The sequence below is a fragment of the Ambystoma mexicanum genome, chromosome 5p (genome assembly GCF_040938575.1).
Source record: "Ambystoma mexicanum isolate Mex_15411 chromosome 5p, UKY_AmexF1_1, whole genome shotgun sequence".
Taxonomy (NCBI): Eukaryota; Metazoa; Chordata; class Amphibia; order Caudata; family Ambystomatidae; genus Ambystoma; species Ambystoma mexicanum.
The window spans coordinates 212,691,217-212,713,479 of NC_090930.1; the positions used below are offsets into that span (position 1 = coordinate 212,691,217).

The 22,263-nt window shown below is 44.7% G+C and overlaps 1 protein-coding gene across 3 annotated transcripts in view; it reads left to right on the plus strand.

The window, feature by feature from the left end:
- Window positions 1–22,263, plus strand: part of LOC138480867 (probable global transcription activator SNF2L1) — a 1,964,402-nt gene that overhangs the window by 359,618 nt on the left and 1,582,521 nt on the right. The window lies entirely within an intron of this gene.

Genomic DNA, 22,263 nt, shown 5'->3' on the forward strand with positions numbered 1-22,263 from the left:
TGCACTGCAATCACATATTACTGCTAGAATATGGGTGAATGATGAAGTCTCTGAATCTTTTCCAATATTTAGGGGTACTAGACAGGGGGGCCCCCTGTTACCTTTTCTCTTCAATCTATCATTGGAGCCCTTAGCTGCCTATATCAGACAGGAGTCCAAAATTCATGGTTTACTTGTAGGGGACAGAGAGGTTAAGGTGCTTTCCTATGCAGATGACATGACAGTAATTCTGTCAAACCCAGATGATGAGGGAGCGTTATTGAAGGGGAGCGTTACTGAAAACTCTTTTTGAAGAAGTTGGTCGGCTTTCGGGACACAAACCTAATTGGGTAAATCTGTGGTCTTTCCACTCAAAGAATCCTTGGTTTGTAGTGGGCTGACACACTCAATTGGAATTGCCAGTGGGTTAATTCTAGTGTGAAATTCCTGGGGATTTATCTGGTTCGTGATGTAAAAAAGATTGAGTTTAATACTAGTAAGTTAATAGAGGTACTTCAAAAAGATGTCAGAAAATGGGAACAAGTAACCTTAAATGTCTGGGCAAAAGTAAATGCTATTAAGATGTTGCTCCCTCATATGTTATCCAATCTCTTCCAACTTTTTAGCAAGCTCTTGTTTATTTTGTGTATCTGAGATTGCATCTTGCTTTCACTGGCTTTCCATTCCGACTGTTTTTGTCATAGGTTTTTTTATTTTCATTGTCGTTTTTGTTTTTGTTTTTGTTTTTACTGGGCGCCTAGATTTCAGGTCTTGCGCCCTGGCTAGGGCAGTGTTTCCACCCTTGTTCTGTGGAGGCTGCATTCCGGGAGCTACTTACAGTGATGATTGTGCCTGCAAGTTGTCTCCCAGAAGGGAGTCGTAGGTTGTCTCCTGCAGGGGGCCCATGGAGCAGCGCGCGAACGCGCACGCTCTGTCGAAACATTTTAATCACTTCCCCTAGGTCGTCTGGCTCGTCCTCAAGCTCTGGGTCTCTCAGTGCCCCGAAACTCTGCTCTGGGCAGGGCGGTCCAGTGTCAACCCTTGTCCAATCGGGATGGACAGAAGCTTCCACCAGCCCATTTCCAACCTCGATGGAATCCACCTCGCTGCCCGCTCGAGACAAGGCCATCAAGGGATCCACCGAAGACCCACTCCCGGTGGCCGGGCCCATCTCTCCTCCGAGGGACGCTGCCGCCTCATTCGCTTTCGGGTAAGTCGTTTGGGGCTTAAGTGTCCTCGTGAACAAAAGCAAGGGTGGGGTGTCCGAAACGTAAAGGTTGATGGCACGGCAATCAGCCATGGGTTTGTAATGCGGCCATCTGTAACAAAGTCTTCCTCCCTTAGGTTATCCAACTGGGGGGTGACTTTCCGTCGAAGCTGCGAGGCGTTTACTTCACCATCAAGGTGACTAATTGAACTTAAGTCTTGTAGGTGTGTTGTGAGGTTCGGCAAGCAGCCGTCACTGCTGTTTGGGGGCTCACCCTTGCCAAAAGGGAAAGTCGTAAGACCTGGAGGAATGGGCTCCAACGGGAGCTTCCGTGTAGATGAACCGGAGCCCTTCATTGTCATTACTGTAGGCCGTAGGCCATTTTCAACATTTTCTTCATTACGCTGGCAGAAGCTTCAAAGGCGTCAGAGGTCATCCAACTGAAATGCAATGTCGTTCGTAGGCACAGGCAGAGGGGCGGCATCCCCCACATCCCTAGCAGCCATATAGTGCCTGAGACTGCCACTCGCCGCCACTCCGCGTCCGCTTCCAGTCTTTGTCGGGGTAAAGAAACAGCTCCTTCAAGGTGTAGCAGGCAGGGAAAACAGACCAAAGGCACACAAGGAAACTGCCTGAGAGTGCCACTCGCCGCCCAATAATTGTTGGTCAGGTCATGAAGCTGATGCCGATTTTCTTCATTTAATTTTCAAATGTAAATATGCCTTTGCTTTTTGGACTAAGATTTGTTCTTGCATGCAACAGATCTTTCACTTTACAGAACCCTTATTACTTTCCAATCTTATGATTGGCTCCATTGTCAACCCCATAGTGCAACAAATTAATACTCCTACTTTATTTAATGTTTGTCAGTATTGCATTTCATAATATTACTTGTAAGTGAAAGAACACATCTAACTTATCTTTTAACTGCTGGTGGAATTCTATCTGCTCCACTCACCGTATTGAAAAGTGTCATGCTTCTTCCTCTAACTGTTTGTACAAATGTAACAAAAAATTGAATGTATTTATTCATTATCTCAACAATCCTGACTAAGTACGATTACTTCTTTAATTTTGCTGTCCCTTCCCTTTCCTTTCCTTACTGTTTTCTATCTTGTTTCCTTGTCCTTGTCTCTGTCTCTGTCTCAATATCCATCTTGTAATTTATTTGCTTTGAAGGTTTTCCATTCAAATTGTTTTTATCGTTTGTTATTGATAGTTTACTCCAGGAGAGTATATCTGTTATAATATGTTAAAAATGTGTACCTTTTTCCAGTATCACTTGCTATTTACTCATCTTATAAAAATTGTTAAACAAAAAAAAAGTAATGTAAGCGAGGGTGGCTTTGGTTATCCTAGAAAACAATTTTAAAGGTTTCCTGCAAAAATAATCTGCCAACTACTTTGCGCATAGTGATGGTCCCAAACCATTGTGGATGGGTATAGAGAGGGAGAGGTTTTTACCATATCACCTAGATAGCTTGTACTCATTTGGTAAAATGGCTAAACTGTCAGCTAGACTGCTGACTATTGGTGCAACTATGTTTGCGCTTGAATCATGAATTAAAGAAAGCAATCGTGGTCTTAATATGCACTACGGAGGGTCTATATGGCATGATCCTGGTTTACAAATGGATAATAGGACATTGATATGGCAAGCTGGATCAATAGAGGCATTATGAAGATTGGAGATGTATGATTGGATGGAAAAATGAAACCATTTACGGATCTCGTTCAAAGACATGGGTTAAACAAGAGAGAGCTCAGGAGATATAAGAACTTAGAGGTCCTATTGACAGAGAGACAGAAGATGCTGAAGTCTCCAATGGGAAATAGGCCAGAGGTGTGTGACCTATTTGACATGCTGCCACGAATTGTGTCGACCTATCTAAAGCTGATGCGAGCAGATTGTTCGTATATAGCTTCCGTGGGAAAATTGAGGCAATCCTGGATAAAAGAGCTGGGTAATAATGTAACGATAAATGAGTGGGAAAGGCTATGGAGGGTCACTTCGAAGGCGAAAATGGATCTAAATGTACATTATACGCACCAGAGAATTCTAGGTCGTCAATACAGGACCCTGGTGAAAATGTTTGGGCTGGGCATGCTTGATAATGAGACATACTGGGGATGTGGCAGAGGTAGAAGATCCTTGTTGCATATGTTAAGGGACTGTCCAAGGGTTGTCGACTTCTGGAGGGATGTGTTGGATAGGCTGGATAGGACTCTGGGTGTAATGTTTCCGAGGTCTCCTTCTGCTGTTATTCTGCTTTCAAATCGGGGCAGATGTGAGGTTTCCAGTGATACATCGGGTTGGATTGATAGAATACTTCTGGTGATAAAAAACAATATCTAAAGAGTATGGAAGACGTGAAAATAGCCCTTAATTGATAACTGGGTGACAGATTTGCAAACACTCCAAGTATGAAAAACACAGGATGAGGAAACAAAATCGGGAAGGAATATATCTGGAGTCCTGGGGCCATTTAAAGACTTATATGACTGAGTGCGGGTTATATGCAACTAGTGTGGGGGGGGGGGTTGGTAGTTAATATAGGTCATTAGTGTGCAGTATAAATTGGAAGGTTTATGTTCACAATATATTTGTTCGTGTTTGTGCATTATCGTTTTGTATTGTGTCTGTGTTATCTCTTTGGTCATATCAAATGAATAAGTGTATTGTAAATGGGGATTCTGGTGTAATTTGTTTGGAGTGTTTATTATTGATTGTGTATAATCCCAATGAGAGGGTATCTTGTTAAACGTTGTAGCCTTCATATACAGGAACCAAATTATATGTGTTATTTAAATGTAACTTAAAATCAAAATAAAGTGAGAAAAAAAAAGAAAATGGAAGATTACAGCAATATGTATGCAACCCTGATAACGCCTGAAAGAGAAAATTGCCGAATGTATGCCACCCAACACATGTTTCAGGGGACCATTATAAATGTCAATGAAAGAAAGAAAAAGCACAGCGTAACAAGGATTACAGTGATGTCGCTTAGCATGGAACTGTTCTGTGTGATGGAAGTCCAGAGCAAATTACCTGCATGGAGTACCCGTTCCCTATGTCTTTCAGCACAACTACAGCAATACACGGTATTCAAAATAGGTCACACCTCTATGTCCAATTTGCATGTTGTGACAGGAAGAGACATAGGCAAAAGGGATATTGAAGCAAAGATGTTCATGCCCTATACAAAAACAAATGCCCTCTGTGCCCATTGCAAGGTCAACAACCAGGGTTGGCCTGGTGGCATCGGCCCATCGGCCACTTGCCGATGACCTTTGGGACCTGGGGGCCAGTTTTGATCTGAGGTGGGCCAGTTTTTTATTTATTAAGTGTTTGTTTATTTTGTCAGCGTCATGCTCTGCGCGCACGGTGCATCATGTCCCGTGCCGTGCTTCGCCTCAGGCGCGGGCCGAAAAGGAAACAAATACAACAATTTAAATTGGAAATGAAACTGACATGCTGACGCTGTCAGCCTGTCACGCACGCCTCGCCCTCTCACTCACTTTCTGGGGACTGGGGTCCTGAGGCCACCCACCCAGCCAGGGGGAGCCTCCCTCAGCCAGCGGCTCAGCCTGGAGCTGCCGCCGGTCCTCCTGACTTGGAGAGGGTGGAGCAAGCATATTCATCAAAGCAAGGTAACAACACACACGTTGTTGTTACCTTGCTTTGATGAATAGCAATGCATGATGCATGCATGATGCATGCATGATGCATCATGCATATGAGAGGGGCAAGGGCCGGCGGTGCAGCGGCCCCCCAGTTCCCAATGTGAGAAGTTGAACTGTGTAATACACACAATACAATTTACAAACACCGGCGGGGCCCGCAGGGGCGGTCTGCAGACTGCAGAATGCCAGCATTCAGCAGGAGGTTGGCTGGGCTGCTCGCTCCGGCTCCTCTGCCTGCAGGGCTGGGGCCTGGCTGCTGGCTCAGGACGGGGCTGCCCAAGAGTTCACACACAAGTTGCTTTCAACTTTCAGGAAGTATCAACAACGAATTTGTTGACCTGCAAAGTTGAAAGCAACTTGTGTGCCTGTGGGTGGGGGCCGGCTGGGGCCGCGGCTGGTGACAACAGACTCCGTGCCGCCACAATCTTGGAGCCGGAGAGTCGGGGACACGTGGGTGAGACACTCTCTCTGATATAATAGTGGGCCTCCTCTGACCCTGGCATTTTTGGCCACGAGTCGACAAGGCAGGCAGCAGGCCAGCCCACACTAGTCAGCCAGCTCAGTGTCCAGCCATTGCCCGAGACTGACGACTCACAGCCAGCCCAGCAGCAGCAGGCAGCAGAGCGGCCGCAGCGCCCACAGAGCCAGCAGCCTGCCCTGAGCCTGGCCCAGGCCCCAGCAGCAGCAGCAGCAGCAGACTTACTGACCCCGGTAAGGAGAGCTGCATCATGGGGTGTGTGATGAGGGGCCGGGCGGGGAGAGGAAACGCAAGGAGTGTATCCGGGGTGGCACGGATCAATAGCACTTTCCGTGTCGGTATCAATCGAGCTACGCCCCTGCAGTCTCGTCGATATCTCTCACTCTAGTCTGCATCTCCCCCCATGTCTGTCTCCCCCTAGTTACTTATGTCCCTGCCTATGGCTGACAGCCCCTCTCCTCTGTGTTTAGCTGCCTGTGTATATCTCCCTCTCTGCCTCCACCACTGTGCAGTCTGTCTCTGTACACACATGCCCCAGTCTGCTCCTTTTCCAGGCCTGACACTATGTGAGTGACATCATTCATCACCCATGCATCTCCCTCTGCCCGGAGCTCTCCACTCATGATGATGTAGGATGGGGGTTATACTTTAATGTGCTCTGTCCAGGACCGCCCCTCCGCTCCCTGTGCACACTTCAGTGTAACTTGCCTGGCATGCTTTCATGTACTGGCTGTTGCCTCAGTTTAAGTGCCCCCCCTCCGCCTCCCCCTGTCGTTTCGCCCAGGTGTGCAGAACACCACATGCAGGCTGCGTAACCGCGGAATCGGATGAGAAATGCATTTGCCTGCCCTTGGTTGGATCGGGATGTAGGGCTGGTAACTCCATATCCCTCATTACCGCAAGCTTTACAATGTGCTGTCTGATGGGAAACATTGCTGGGGAAAACGCATTGCCCTGCACTCGCCAATCTCAGAATGGCCAGCAGCAACTCATGGATGTTTACTAATCCTGATTGGACACATCATCTGAACGCCAACCATGTTATTTACTCTAGAAAAAGAATGCCCTTTTATACAAAAAAGCGACCTGGCTAATTGAATAGCGTTAAAATCCATGTTGGGAATTAACATGGAAGTCTTTCAGGAGTATGTATGCTACAGTATTTTATGTATAGGCAACTATATCCAGTAGATCCACTGTGCCTGTCTTTCCATGTGTGCAATGTTTTGCCTTTCCCCTGCCAGCTATCTTCTCCCGGCTTCTGAGCCCAGAGCTCCAGCCCTTTAGCTGCGAGTGTCCGGCAGATGCCGTCGCTCTCACCAGCAACAGCAGGACAACACTCCAGTCCCATTCATTAAGCTAAGTGAACGTAGAAAATTGTCAAGCGACATCGCAAAACTATAATAAACATTCGGGAAAGATGAGGTCAAAGTCATGTTTTAAACAAGATCAGATGTACTTTATTTCTGGTCGAGTTACTTACATTGATGGCATTACAGTTTGAATAGTGTTGGGCCACCTTCCCAGTGTTATGAAAAGTATTTATCGACTTGAATACACACAGCTGGTTTATAATAGCAACGTATCTACATTGTTATGCTTATTCCCTTGTAACTCTTAGTTTTGTTATGCCATGTGCATTCTGAAAATAGAAATAGAAGTCTTTAGCACATGGGTATGCAATCTTTCGCTCTCCAGATATATTAGACTACAACTCCCATCAGCCTTAGCCAGTACAGCTAACAGTGAGAATTCCGGGTGGTTGTAGTCCAAAACATCTGGAGAGACATAGGTTGCTCTACCACCACCCTACCCCCACTCTCCTAACCCCACTGTCCCTAGCCCCACTCCGTCTATCCCCACTCTCTCTACCCTTAAGTACCCATCTTTCCTCCACTCTCTGTACCCCAATCTGTAACCTCAATCAACCCACTCTACCCCCATTATCTCTACTCCCACTTACCCCCACTCTCTACCCCCCAACCCCACTCTCTCTACAAATTATAGAATTGCAAAATCCAGACATATTCGACCTGGTTGCACATAAGAGCATTGTTGCAGGATCTCTTGATTGAGTGATTTCCAGGATTTTCATGAAGCTGGAAGCAGGATCAAGGAGCCGTGGACCCTGTCACAGAACTGTATGCAAAGTTATGTTATTTTTTTAGTTGTGTTGTTATTGTATCATCATTTGGCTGCACTGCTTCTTAAATGCAACTCTATTTTCATTACTGGTGTCAACGAGTAGACATGCTTTGAGTCTGGTTCTGCAAAATAAGTATTTAACTATGTGATGATGTTGTTTTTTTAAAAAAAAGAGCAAAAGGAATGTTATCACTTTCTCAAGCGTTTACACAAAACATAACAAAATGCAACAGACACATGAACCTTCTATAAGTAGCATTTTCCGTTAAGTCGTGAATTGACACGATTCACGGATGATGGTTTGAGGGTCACTTTTTTTTGAGGTAAGGAGTGGGTCACTTTTCTGAGGCGAGGGGTGGGCCACTTTTTTTTGGGTGTCCGGGCCGATTTCATGTCCCAGTCTGACCCTGTCAACAACCTTGGAAACACATCCCTGAATCTACTGCCAAGGTCAACACCCTTGAAAGCGCACCACTAACCCTTGCAGCACAACCTATCTGCTCCGTAGCCCAACACCTTGAAACACACACCTGACCCTTTTGGTACATTCTAACCTTTCCCTAGCCCAACAATGTGGAAAAATCACACCAAGAGAGAACCTTTCGAGCATCATGTCTTCTGCTTCCTCTTTGACTAGTCTTTGACAAAAGGGAGGGTAAGCCAGCAACTCTGGCTGAGATGCAACTTGGACTCCTGGATGCAGAGGTGCTTTTAGTAGTGTTGGTGATGGATGCTGTGATGGGTGACCCTCCTGTGTGTGCATTGCCCCTTTAAGGGGATGTGTCCCTCCCACGTGTATTGCCCCTTTAAGACTGTGTCATGGCCCAAGCTAATAAAAGGAGCCCCTGCAGGCACGTGAGGTAGAACGGCTGCAGACTCCATAAGAGGTTGGTCTGAGTCCGTGTCTCCTTTACTGATGTAGGCCGGAGGCCTACACGGGGCGGCACAGGCCTGCAGGCCCTGTCGCAATGGGACCCTCGTGCCAGGACGGTGGCAGAGGTCCGCATGGTCAGGAGCCTGGCAGGCTGTGCCCCCCACCCCGATGGCGCTGGTGTCCCATAGTGCCACAGGGCCTGCCCGATGTTCATGGCAGGCCCCAAACCTCCACAGGCACTGGGCCTGTGGTGTGCTGTGAGGAAACAGCACCCCGGGGGCGCCTGCCGGATGGCCACTTCTTCCCCTGCGGCTTGCCCAATGCCAGCAAGTGCTCAAGCAGCTCAAAGATGTCAGAGAACAGCCCCAAATGCCTGTGCCGTTATTTGCATGTCCTCTCTGGTCCACTGGACCTGGACCGTGATTGCAGCTCAGGTTTCTACCTGCAGACGGCAGAGCGATTGGGATACCTGCCAAACTTCCTGCCTTTCCCCTGCTGAGTTTTCAGGAGACTTGCACACAAAAAAAGCCTGTTGTCCGTTAAATGTTCCTGCACCACCCTTTCGCCTCTCCATGTCCTGCAGGTGGCCCAGGGTCTGAGCATGTTGCACATCCAGCGGCTACTTCAGAAATAGATCTCCAGGTCTGAACCTTGTCGATGATGCCACTAGTGCTTCTGGTTGGCTGCGAGTGGGTTGTGTCCTCTGGAATCTCGCATTAACACCTCCTCATCGCTGCCCTTCACAGTACTCTGAGCAGCAGCAGATGGTGGTTGGATGGGACGTGGCTGATGAGACAGATTTTCAACCCTAAAGAGTGTAATGTTTACGTTTCTGTACGATGTAAAGGCATTGGCCATGGTGGTGGTGGCAGATGTCACAGAGAGGTGAGAGTGTGGCAGCATTGACACTGTGTAGGTTAATCAGACTTCTTTTCAATTCTGCTGATGGTTAAGCAAAATGAGATTTATTTGTTTTCTTGCAAGACAGACAGATAGATTCCTAGCCATTAACCCGTTCATTAGCCACCACCATGGCTAACCCACCTCACCTTCCAGACCATTAGTTTTCATAACGTACCAGCCAGAAGACCGTTGGATCATTCCAGAAGCATTACACCAGGCCTCTCGGCTTGCTATTGTTTGCTCCCTCTTAAAACAAAGAAACATATTCATTCTGATGTATAGTCCATTGCCACTGTTGATGTAGAATGATAACATGTGACATTGTCCCTGTGTGTTAGCATGGCCGACAAGGTGTGCTTTTGTTCCCGGCCTTCTCTTGAGAGGGGCATGACTTCTGCTAAAGATGAAGGGTACGTCTTGTGTAGGCCTGTTTCATTGGCCTCAGTACAACTGCCTCGTCCCACTGCCCACAGGGCTTCAAACCTTATAGTCCACGGTTTTGCCGCGCATGCGTAGTTCAGTTCAGACAAACAAGTTTTGTTCTGTGCCAATAGGGAAACAGGATTTTTGCTAACCAACGACCACTTGAGAAAAGGGCAACAAGGAATACAAGATGGCATCACTGGGGGTGACAAAATATGGAAAGAAAAATAAAACACTGCTCTTATATTTTCACCCCATGATTTACTTATTTATTAACGAAACTGGGGTTCCACAACACTAAAGGTAGGCTGGCGGTGTCTTTGGATGCAGGTCTTCTAATCCTTAGACTCTGGGTCTCCTGTTGGATAAACATACAACACAGTTAATTACTGCACAGAATGACCGAGAAGTGTGCCAGGAAATCATGCCATTTTGGTTCCATGTGTATGTCCTGTGCATGGGATGTGATGCTCTTAATAGTTCTCGGTGGTGCCACGCAGCAAGCAGATGCAGTCAGCGTCCGTGAACATTATCATGGTGGATTGTGCAGGGCCATTAGTTTTGAGCAGAGATTTGGATGGTGTTCTGATTTACAGATGATGAGCTATTGTGACACCCCAGATTGATCTAGTGACTAGTAATGATTCCCATTGGACTGGTGCATCACATCCCCTTCCATACAGGGGTTGCCTCTCGGTGGCAACGTTGATTTCGTGCCCTCTATCTTTAGTGGGTTCTTGGAGCACATGTTGCCTCTCCAGTTCACTAGTGCCATTGAGGCTGTGTGGGTGGTCCTTTACACTACCCTACACTTCCATACTTACAACTATGTTCCCATTGTCTGCATGCGCTGAACACGCAGTTCTTGTGTACATGTTTTGATGAATAATGTTCACTGTTTGGGAGAATCTTTCTCACTCCTATGCCATACCTGTCAGCATACAGTTGTAACTGCACTTGGTCAAAGGACCACAAATTTGTTCGGCCCCGATACAATGGATTCAAGGCAATACCACTCGGCATGGTGTGGCACATAGATCACAGTACATTTCCATCTGTGCTAATGTTACACTGCTCGGCACATGTTCCGTGGAGGATATTATCCTAGGTTGCACCAGCCTGTACAATGACCAACATGCATTTCAGAGACCTTTGGGTGCAGTCAGGTAGGTTTTGCTTCACACTTATGCACATCAACACCACAGGGTTCATACCTTACTCTTACTCCATCCTGCTTCACATGGCTCCCCTATTCACTGTTATGTACAGAGCCGTGTGTGGCATGAGTTGTTTTATGTATGGCAGATTTGCACCTGCAATTACCTGACAGTGGCACATGCTGGCCTACTTTGCATTGGGCTTCTTGCTCTCCATGTGTGGCATGAAATGATTGAGTAGTTAGGTGTTGTGGAATACATGTCAGCTGTCCTGAACAATATAAACTGGCTTGTATTCCACAACAGCTAAATGCTCAATTATTGCACGCCTTTCCCTTCTTATCTGTTAGTTCACAGGGCGTCTCTCCCTGAGCGAATGAAGTGAAGGGCAGTCGAGAAAAGGGCAATGCCTTTTTGGTCCTGTTAGGGTCTGCAAAGGGCCGAGGACCAGTTACACTGCCTGTGCTACACCAGGTAAATATCACCATGTGTCTCCACTCACCACACCTCATTCCCATCATCTACATGGATCGCACAGCCAAACGCCCAAAGCAGCTCCAGACAGCTAACCTAAAAAACCTCATCAATATCCCCTGTAAACCACTACAACATGCCTAACATCATAACCGCCTCCTCAGCGGTCACACACATTTCCGAAAACGCTGACCTCATAACCATCAATAATCTTGATGCCCTTTTCATTACTTAAACATGGTTTTCTTACTCCTCCCCCAACATTTTTTATATCCTCCTGCCCCACGGCTACAGTATCCAACATAATGACTGCACATGGACAGCTGGAGGTGGGGTGGCAGTCATCCATAAGGTCAACTAGCCCTGCATGGTAGTTTCAACGCCCAAACACAGTTCCTTCGCATCCCTATCATACTGGTTCTCCATCTCAAGCAACTATATTCCACCTTATTTACAGGACACCTTAAGGGATGGTCTTTCTAACTTTCTCACCTCTGCAGCAGTTTCCTACTCTACTAATATCCTCCTCAGAGATTTCAACATCCCTGGCTCCTAACCAACAAATCACAATAGGTTTTCTTGCCCCTGTCGAACAGCCTATAGTTGAATGTCTTCATATGCTTTCTCTCACTCCGCCCTGGGGGTATAGTTTCATTCACACCACCTTGGGGTATGGTGTATTGCCCCCTTGGGGTCATGCTTCTCTCACCCTGACTTATATATAATTGCTGTCACCCCGCCCAGGGTATGGTTTCTCGCACCCCGCCTTGCGGTCTTGCTTCTCTCTCCACAACCTGGGGCATGGATGGGTCTTGCTTCCCTTGTTCCCCGTAGCCACTGCATACTTTTCATTTAGTTGCAGTGCTCCTTGGAAGGATGGGGAAATTCGACATTGGCATTGCTTGTTCCTTTGTGTCTTCTTGGTTCTCTGCTTCGGGCAGAGCTTGGTGCTTTCTTCCACAGGCATCCAGCTGCTCCGCGGCTCCCATTCCTTGGCCCACCTGTCGTGCGGATTGGGCTCTGCACAGGTCGTCTTGGCTGGGCATTCGCAGCTCCGTATTCACCAGGACTGTCAGGTATTTGCACGCTCACCTCCCTTGGATCTGCCACTCTTGGCATAGGCTCTACTCTTCCTGCCACACTTCCGATGGGGAGGACTCTGCTTCTACAGCTCCATGGATTGCTTCTCTCCATATTCTAAAATTGAGTGGCTCTGTATCCCTGTGAGGGGGTGGGACTTCTCCAGGCCCTCACAATCTCAGCTGATCCTTTGCATACAGAGGGTCAGAAACCACACCAACCATACTTAAAGGGATTCTTTAGTTATCAGACATTTTATCTCCCATGTAGCTAATGAAGGTAGTATTGGAATCTTGAGGATAGGGAGGATAACTAATATCCCTTTCTAGGGATGTCTTGTCCTCTAAGGGGGATGGGGAGGAACCCCCCAGTGGGATGCTGTTTTCCTTGTCCGCCAGGTGTTGTTAAGCTGAGCAGTCTCACCTCCCTAGTCCCAAAGGTAGTGGCTCACTTTTGTGGAGAGAGAAGATGAATTCCATGGATTCGTCACAGTACACTGTAAACCCAGTTATGTGAGACACCTATATTCTTTTGTGTCAAGTTGCTATGAAGCATCCTAATCCTGGCTCTTCAAGACTGAAAACCTTTTGATATTCTCTCTATGTAAGAGACACTAACCTGGAGAGCCACCTAGGAAGGTAATCTAGGGAATGGGCTGGTCTTGTTAAGGAATTCTACTGATTAATCTTAAATTTGCCTTGTTACTTCTCAGTTATCATTTTGACCCTGCATTAATCCCTTAATAGATATTGTAGCAGAATGAAGTGGCTGGGCTATGATTGATTCAGGTCCACTTTGTGGCAACATGCATAATTTGTGGGTACGGCAGATCAATGAATGCCTCAAAAACATGCAGAACTCAATGTAATTGAGTGTTGATGCTCATGGACAATGCCAGCATTATTCATTACCTGAGCAAGCAGTGGGTACCAGTCTCCCAATCTGTGCCAGTTTGCCATTGACATCTGGCAATGTTGTGACTTATCTAGCGGGAGAAGCTCACAGTGCAGGCAGACAATCTCAGCAGACAGAGCCATGCCTCAAACAGATGGGAACTATCAATGTATCAATTGACTTTTTTTGCCTTGCTGGACAACATGAAATGCCCGCTGTATGTTTCTTGGAGAGGTCTGGGGATGGATTCCCAGTATATGCTCTCCTCCTGCCCTGGGACAGGTAGTGCCTGTGTACTCCACAGCCCCTTTTTTGCTACTGTCTCCAGTAATGCACAATCTGAGATCCAGTAGGAACTACCTGTTAAGAAGTAACTCACCAATTGTAATGATGAGACTGACCCTTCTTGGTGTATAACTTAATCAGTTAATTGGAGAGAGGTCCCCGAGAGTCCAACCGTCAACTGTGTGCCATCTTCGTATATGGTTCCAGCAATAGTTCCAGAACCATACACAAAGGTAGCTATGGACACAGAACTATATACACATAATATTCTATATAAGGTTCTACATTCTACATAGGATTCTACATCATAACATCTCCTCTATAATAATTTAACCAACAACAAAATAATGTATAGTATGTGCAATAAATACCATGCATTAGCGGTTGAGACGCAACCACTATAGGTAATAATAACCAACTTTAAAAAGTATACAACCAGCTGTTTTTGTAGACTTAAGAGTTGGATAGTTGAAATGCTTGGAGAGATCAAGGTTTCATCATTTGCTATTAATGTTTAATAATATTTTTAATACTGCTTGTATTTCCGCACACTTCTCCTGGATCTTGAGGAATTATAATTATTCCCACTTATTTCTCCAGGTAGTTCTTGATTTGTTGTGACTGTACTATGCTCTTTGACAAGTCTTGAATCTTTGTCCATACGTTTGTCCTTAAACATCTCTCCATTTGGATGTTGACTTCCTTCATTTCTTAAAATATCTTCTTCTTTTGCAAGGATGATATTATTGCAAGACCACTTCTTGCCACCCTCAAGAAGTACTGACTTCTTAGAACAATCCAGCACTCTCTGGGGTGTCCGAAATCTTGACTCTCCTTTCATTACTCGCTTGGGTTCTTTCACTCTAACCCAATCTCCCTTCTCTATTATGCTCTCCCGAACATGTTTCTGTTTGTCATAATACTTTTTATACTCATCTTGTCTTTTACTCACCCTATTCACAATTTCTTCCATATTGACTTCTTTGCTGTTCTTTTTCACCATGCAAGCAGGTCTAAGTCTATTAGTGGCGATCCTCCCTCTCATCAAGGTGAATGGTTCCTCCTCGGTCACTGAGTGTGGAGTGACTTTATATGTATTGAGTGCTTCTTTGAGTGTCTCTTTCCACAGCAAATTATTAACAACAGTCAACTGAATAATACCTTTTATAAATTGGTTCATTCTTTCTACTAAACTGTTGCCCATAGGATGGTATAATGCTGTTGTATTGTGTTTAATAGCTCGCTCTTTCAAAAAAACCTGAAGTTCCTGTGACATAAACTGGGCTCCATTATCGGAAATCAACTCTTGTGGTTCACCTTCTCTGCCAAATATTTCCACCAAAAACTTTGACTTTCATAGCTGACACAGACTCTTCAATAATTCCACATTCCACCCATTTGGACGTATAATCTACAAATACTATAAAGTAGACTTTTTGTGGTCCAAGTATTTCATATGGTCCAGTTATATCGATGGCTAGTTTGGTCCAAACTGAATTTGGTACATCTACAGGTTGTAATGGTGTAATTCGGGTTGATTTTCCTTTCCTTTATCACTTACCGCACACGCGGTACATTCCTTGACTAAGGTTTCCTACTCGCCCCACATGTTAGACCACCAGTAAGCCTCTCTTACTATTCTCTTCGTCAAATTCCTTCCCACATGGCCTTCATGGGCAATTTCCATGATTCTTTCCCTCTTCGTTACTGGAGGTATTATTCGATCTCCTCGGTAAATACACGCATTGTCACACGTTAACTCATCCTTTATCCTCACCCAGGATTTAATGTTTTCATCAATATCTATCCAGCCATTACCAATCGCCTTTCTCAAAAGATCTTGTTCTGAGTCTTGTTTCCTGGCTTCAATCCACTCTTCTTTTGAGAAACTAGGATGTATATGTGTTATGATGCAATCCATGTTTTGCTCTTCAGTTAATTCATCTTTGCTATTATGATCATCACTGTCAGTGTCACATGGCAGGCGAGAAAAACAATCAGCCACTACATTTGTTCTTCCAGGGGTATATTTTATGTTAACATTATACTGCATAATGATTAATGTCCACCTCCCTATCCGTGGGGATGTCATATGTAGGTTCTTAGAATTCAATACATGTATAAGTGGTTTGTGATCTGTCTTGATATCAATAGGTATGCTCCAAATGAGTCCTTTAAAATGTTCCAAAATCCATTTGACTCCCAAAGCCTCTTTCTCAATAGGCAAATAGTTTTTTTCTGCACCTCTCAAGGTTCTGGAGGCAAAAGCAATTGGAACCACATATCCTTCTGGTATCTGCTCCAAAACGCCCCCCAAACCTACATTGCTAGCATATACTGATATCATAGTCTTGGCACTAGAGTCAAACATTTTGAGAGCTGGTGCTTTGTTAATTAATGTCTTGATCATCTCAAATTCTTTCTTGCACTCCTCAGACCAATTGAACTTTGTACCTTTGCACATCAAATCCCTCATGTGTTTGGTTCTGTCTTAATAATGATCCACAAATTTGGAATAATACTCCGTTAGACCCAAAAAACTTCTGAGTTGATCCTTGTTGGTCGGATCAGGAATCTTGAGAATGGTATCCACTAATGTTTCTCTAGGTTTTATACCTTCCACGTTAATGCAGAGGCCCAGATAGGTTACTTCATTCTTCTTTTATATTACATTTCTCAATCTTGAGTGTCATTCCTTTTTGTTGGATAACTTGTAACACACCCAACAACTTTGCATCATGCTCATCTTCAGACATGGCAGACACCAAGATATCGTCCTGAAAATAATGCACTCCTTGGAAGCCATTAAACAGATGATGCATTAGCCTCTGAAAAACAGCAGCTGCTGATGCCAGTCCAAATGGCATCCTTTTATACCTGAATGCCCCCAACAGTGTTATGAATGATGTCAGATGCCTGGATTCTTCATCTAAAACAACCTGATGGTATGCGGAAGACAAATCTAATGTTGTGAAATACTTCGCTGGTTTCATCGTGCTAAGCATTTCTCCAATATTTGGCAGTGGATGCCGATCCACCCAAATGTTACTGTTAAGATCTCTTAAATCAACACACATTCTGATCGACCCATCAGTTTTTTTAACAATGACAATCAGTGACAACCTTTCAGAACTCTCAATGGGTTCAATAATGTCTTGTGTGCATAGCTTTTCCAATTCTTTTTGCAGTGCTTCTCTAGAGCCAATCGGTATGTTTCTCACCTTATGTACAACTGGTTTTGCCCCTCTCTTAAGTACAATGTGATGTTTGAAACCTTCGAGAACACCAATATTATCATTGAACACTTTGGAAAAACTCCTGGCCAAATTCTCAGATGTGTTACAGCTATTGTCAGTTATGCACAGAATGGGTACACTTTCACCAGGATGTTTTCTGATTTTTAGCGAAGCTTGTTCTCACCATCCAACTATGGAGAACCCATCTTCAGCTACATACAGCCAGCAATACGTCTTTCTTCCTTCAAAGTCCAAGTGTACCCATGTATACCCTATGATATTGATTGGCGTCTTACCATAACCAGTCCCTTTTAACCAGGTTAATTTCAAATCCTTCATTTCCTTTTTGAGTACACTTAAATATGTTTCTATATCCACCATTGTATATGGAGAACCAATATCAACCATAACTTGTAGTTATATCATTTATGGCCATGGGCACCCATGGACCAAGACTGCACCCAGCTGGTGTGACGGCCAGTATTTGTACTTCTTCAAAACAATTTGTAATTGCTAATAGACTACTTGGACCACCAATCTCTTCCAAAGCTTTTATACTTGTCATGGCACCTATTCCATATCGACCAGCATTTCTTTGGATATTGTTCATATAGCGTGTATTGAATCTGCCTCTTCCTCTGCTGTTACGGCAAACCTTACCAAAATGGCCTATCTGTCCACACTTATAACATTCAGCTGAAAGTGCTGAGCAATCTTTTTCTGTATTAGGATGTCTATACCAGCCACATTTATAACATTTGCCTTGTGGTCTATATGTGTCCTCTCTGTCTCGTTTGGAACCCATTCCAAAATCCAACTTGACTATTCTTTTTACAATGGCAACTAAGTCTTCCTCATTCTTGTTAGTGTCCATCATTGATGTCTTGTACTGATTTTATTTCCACAGATTCCGCTTTATTTTGAACTTCTCTCAAACATTTTTCACCCAGCTCTTTATATCTGGCAATTTCAATTGCCTGTTCCAGTGTCGGGTTATTTGCCTGCAATAAACGCTATTGAATCTGTGGATCTGCTACATGTAGAACTAATTGATCCCTCAAATCCTCATCTGCCACTCCCGTGAAGTCAAATGTGGACAATAAACCTTTAAGTGCAGCTATATAAGCATCAATGCCTTCACCTTTATTCTGTTTCCTCGAGAAAAATCTGTACCTTTCCAATATAATGTTGGTTTTATTCCCAAAATGTTTGCTTAGCTTCGCCAATGCAGTCTCATATTTCCTAGCTCCACTCGAAGAGTCTCCAGAGCCTTCCTCTGAATTCTCTAAATCAGGTAGTGTCCTAAAAATCCTAAGTGCCTCTGCGCCCACACAATTAAGCAGTGTGACCTCCTTCAAGTCGTCGTTCAATTGGGCTCCTCCAATTGCTGTTAAATAAACTTGGAAATTGTCCTGCCATTGTTCCCAGGGACATATTGGATTCCCTGGTTGCGGCAAAAATTGTATTGGGGCTGCAAAGTTCTGCATTTTGAAACAAGGTACTGGGTTGTTCACCCACTTGGTTTGATTACTGTGTAGGTGACGTGTCTCTCAGAAATTGGCTTTAATTATTATATCAGTGTGGTTCAACAAAACATATGCTAAGCACGTGGCCATCGACTTTTCTCACTCCTTCTGCTTTCTTCATGGCCAAAGTGTAATTGCTTCGTTACTCCGCATTCATTTTTACAGTGTCCATAGTGTACATGCAGCATTTGCTTTCATTTGCTTTTACGTAACATATCTTCACTTCCCATCAGTATAATTGTGTTGTTATACTGTATCAGATTTATGGATATCAGAGCGTACATATATTTATTTGCTTTCATACGGCTCCATACAACGTTAACTTTCGCTTCTTACGCTCCATTATAAGGTGTCCATGGCAACTTGGAAGCACAAAATGGAGGCACGTAGCTGACGTTGGAAGGGGCCTTATTCTAATCTTTAACAGTGCCTTTAATGTTTCTGGAGGCTGTCGCGTCGCACGTTGTCACGCTGCAGGTGCTTTTCTTTGACCTGTCTTCAGTTGGCCTCCTAGTCACGTGCACCACTCAAAAGATGCAAACGCCGGTACACACACACAGCCAAGGTAATCTTTCCTTTTTTCATCAAAGTTCATGAGCGCGGCACTCTATAACTTGTCTGGTACACATACGCGGGTCTGTTACATCATCTTCTACTCTTTTCGCCACGCCGCTACATATTCAACGATGTAAAACATCCGGGGACCTCTATCCACACCAGTCCTCGTCGCCAATTGTTAAGAAGTAACTCACCAATTGTAATGATGAGCCTGACACTTCATGGTGTATAACTTAATCACTTTATTGGAGAGAGGTCCCCGAGAGGCCAACCCTCAACAGTGTGCCTTCTTCGTTTATGGTTCCAGCAATAGTTCCAGAACCATACACGAAGGTAGCTATGGACACAGTACTATGAACACATAATATTCCATATAAGGTTCTACATTCTACGTAGGATTCTACATCATAACACTATCAGGTCCCAAGGGAACATAGCATTCGGAACTGCATCTCCCCAGGATGCATTTTTAGAGCTCCAAAACACAGAGCAGATTCCAGAATGTCTACCAGGTAGTCTGAGGGAGATATGCTACATGGAAATATTAGCACATTCAGAGAGAACCGTTAGACGACTGCTGCCTTTTCAAACACTAGAAAACAACACAACGCATTTCTGTGCAGGGGGACAGTCAGGAGGCAAGGGAGGAGAAGTGCAGCAGACAAACATCTGCTCCAGGACTGAAAGCCAACTGGAAACTGAAAGAAATACAAAATGGCAAAAAGCCGTTTGTCCTTTGGCTTGGAATAGGTAGCCAATTTACCAATCAATTTAATAGTTTGCCTTTGCCACTGGGAGGATGGTAGCACAGTAGCCTCATGACTCCAGAAGAAGGGTTGCTCCAATAATGTGAATAAGAGGTCATCTGAACCCCAGAATAGGGGTCTTCTCCAGCGAGGGGAAGCGGAGCTTCGTGAACACCAGAACAAGGGTTTGCTTTTGTCAGGGGAAGAGCAGCCTCTCTGAACTCCATAAGAGGGGTCTGCATCAGTGAGGGAGAGAAGAACCCTCCTGAAACCAAAGTTGGGTCTGCACCAGTAAGGGGGAGGAGCCCCCTGAACCACAGAAGGGATGTGTGCTCCAATGAGGGGAGAATAGCCCCCCCTAAACTCCAGACGATTGGTGTGCTTCAGTGAGGGGACACAGAACCCCTTGAAATCAAAGAAAACGAGATCCCTGATCCCAGAAATGGGATTGGTGATAAGTAGTAAGAAAGAGAGAGAATGACTTTGGCCCCAAAAGAGGGGTTGTTTAACAGAAGAGGAGAGCCTGATGCGTAGACAGGGTAGGGCCTGAGTGGGCAATGCCCACCCAAGATTTGTAAATGCCCGCTCAGCACAGAGTACTTTGCAGGCATTTACATATGCCACCTGCTAGACTGAGCAGCAGTGTGTGTCTGTGTTTCGGTATCGGTGAGGGGCATTGGATCATGAACATTTTTGACCGGGCCTGGCATGTTTTATTAGGGTTTTTGAGACCGTCCAACTTGAATGTTACTATGTGATATAGGGGTTGGGCCAGGGGAGCATACAACCATGGGGCTGAATTAGTACTGCCTTGGTATAGAATTGTGTACTCGCGTTAAGGGCAAAGACAATATGATTGTTCTTACATGGGGTAGGGGAGGGCATGTTTTCTTACTCTGGAATTACTTTTTATACTGGTCTTAAAGTCAAAGGCAACTTAAGTGTTCTCATATGGGAGCGGGAATTCATGCAGCTGGCAAGGCAATGTATTCTTGCTTTGGCAGGACCTTTTTATTGGCACTACGGGGCAAATACAATATAAGTGTCCTCATAGGAGATTTGAGGAGTAATTTGTGTTGCCAGCAAGGACATGTTTTCTTACTGTGGCATGGCTTTTTTACTGGCATTAAGGCAAAGTCAACAGGCGTATGTTCTTACTTGGGCATACTGGTATATATTGCTAGCATCAGCATGAACATGTTTTGTTGTAGTATCATTAGTGGCATTATTGACAAAGCAAACATGAGTAATTTCTTATGTGGGAATACTGGCATATATAGGTACACTAGAAGGGACCTGTGTAGAAACAATCATTTTGAAAATGTGCTTTTTACGGTTGGTGAGTACTGGCATAGTGGGCAAAGGCATTATGAAAATGCGTTGGAAAATGCGCCTGCGCATTGTTGGTGACTTGGCATTTAATGGACTTTTTCATGTTTTACCCTACAAAACCAATTGTAAACTTAGTGTCTTTTTACCTAATTTATCACACAGTGTACTAAAAAATGCCCAATTGTAACCCATTATTTAAAAATGATCTTTGGGGAGAGAAGCCTGCCCACCCCGAACTACCCTTATTGGTTTGCGCTTGCTTGTTTGCTACGCTCAGTCGTTCCTGTACATTCACCCAGGTGAAGAGCAAGCCCCCTTCCATCTGTGGGTTCACCTTCGGGTGTGCCCTACTACATTATAGAGCCCCTGGAATGCAAACGTGGGATGTGCTACAGTGAAGAGAGAGTGAACAGAACACTATATATCTTTGTTAATGAGCAGGGCACTGTATTCCTGGGTGTGGAAGGGTGACCAGGACACCATATCCATACGTAAAAGCACTGGGGGAGAAACCTTAGGCAGAATACATCTGTGTATCATTTTTCCTCTACAGCACAGAGATTTACTCAGTCTCAAAGTAGCCTAGGTGGACAAGGTTGTTGGGAAAGACAGGAAGGATAGAACGATTTTCTTACTAATACTGCCTAATCCATGCCTAGTACTAGGTTGCGCTGGTGTACCGCTTACCTAATAGGGACAGTATAATGGAATAAAGGGATGTTTTTATCAATTATTAACTCATTCGACCTTTTCCAACCTCGACCACACTCTTCCAAGCGTGTTAATGCATTGAGAGACAAAAAGTGTCCGTAGATCATCTGAATAACCCTAGGAGTACTTAGGTTAAAACACACACAAAAATAACCTAATCACAAAGGTGTCTCTCTAGAGATGCAGCACCTATTGGGAAAAGGCAGAAGACAAACAACAAGTCCTCACTCTCTATGTGGAAAGGTAAAAGGTTGCTCAAAAACTGCATAGGCAAACTTTGGCCTCCTGAATGTAACAACCACCGTCTACCGGTTTCAGTGGAACTGATGTTGATAAAGCCACTTTCATCAGGACAGTCTTCATTAGGATTCTGGTACAATCAACACATAGTGACCAGAAATCGCGAGTGTAATGTACTTTACACTCTTCAAATGCCAAGGACTAGGGAAGATCTAGAAGGAACCTGGAAACAAAAAACAAAGTCCAGGATCACTTTGTTGCTGTAGTGCCAAAAGTATTGGCTAAAGAATATGCAAATTATTATGTGCAATTCTTGCAAGTACAGTTTCGC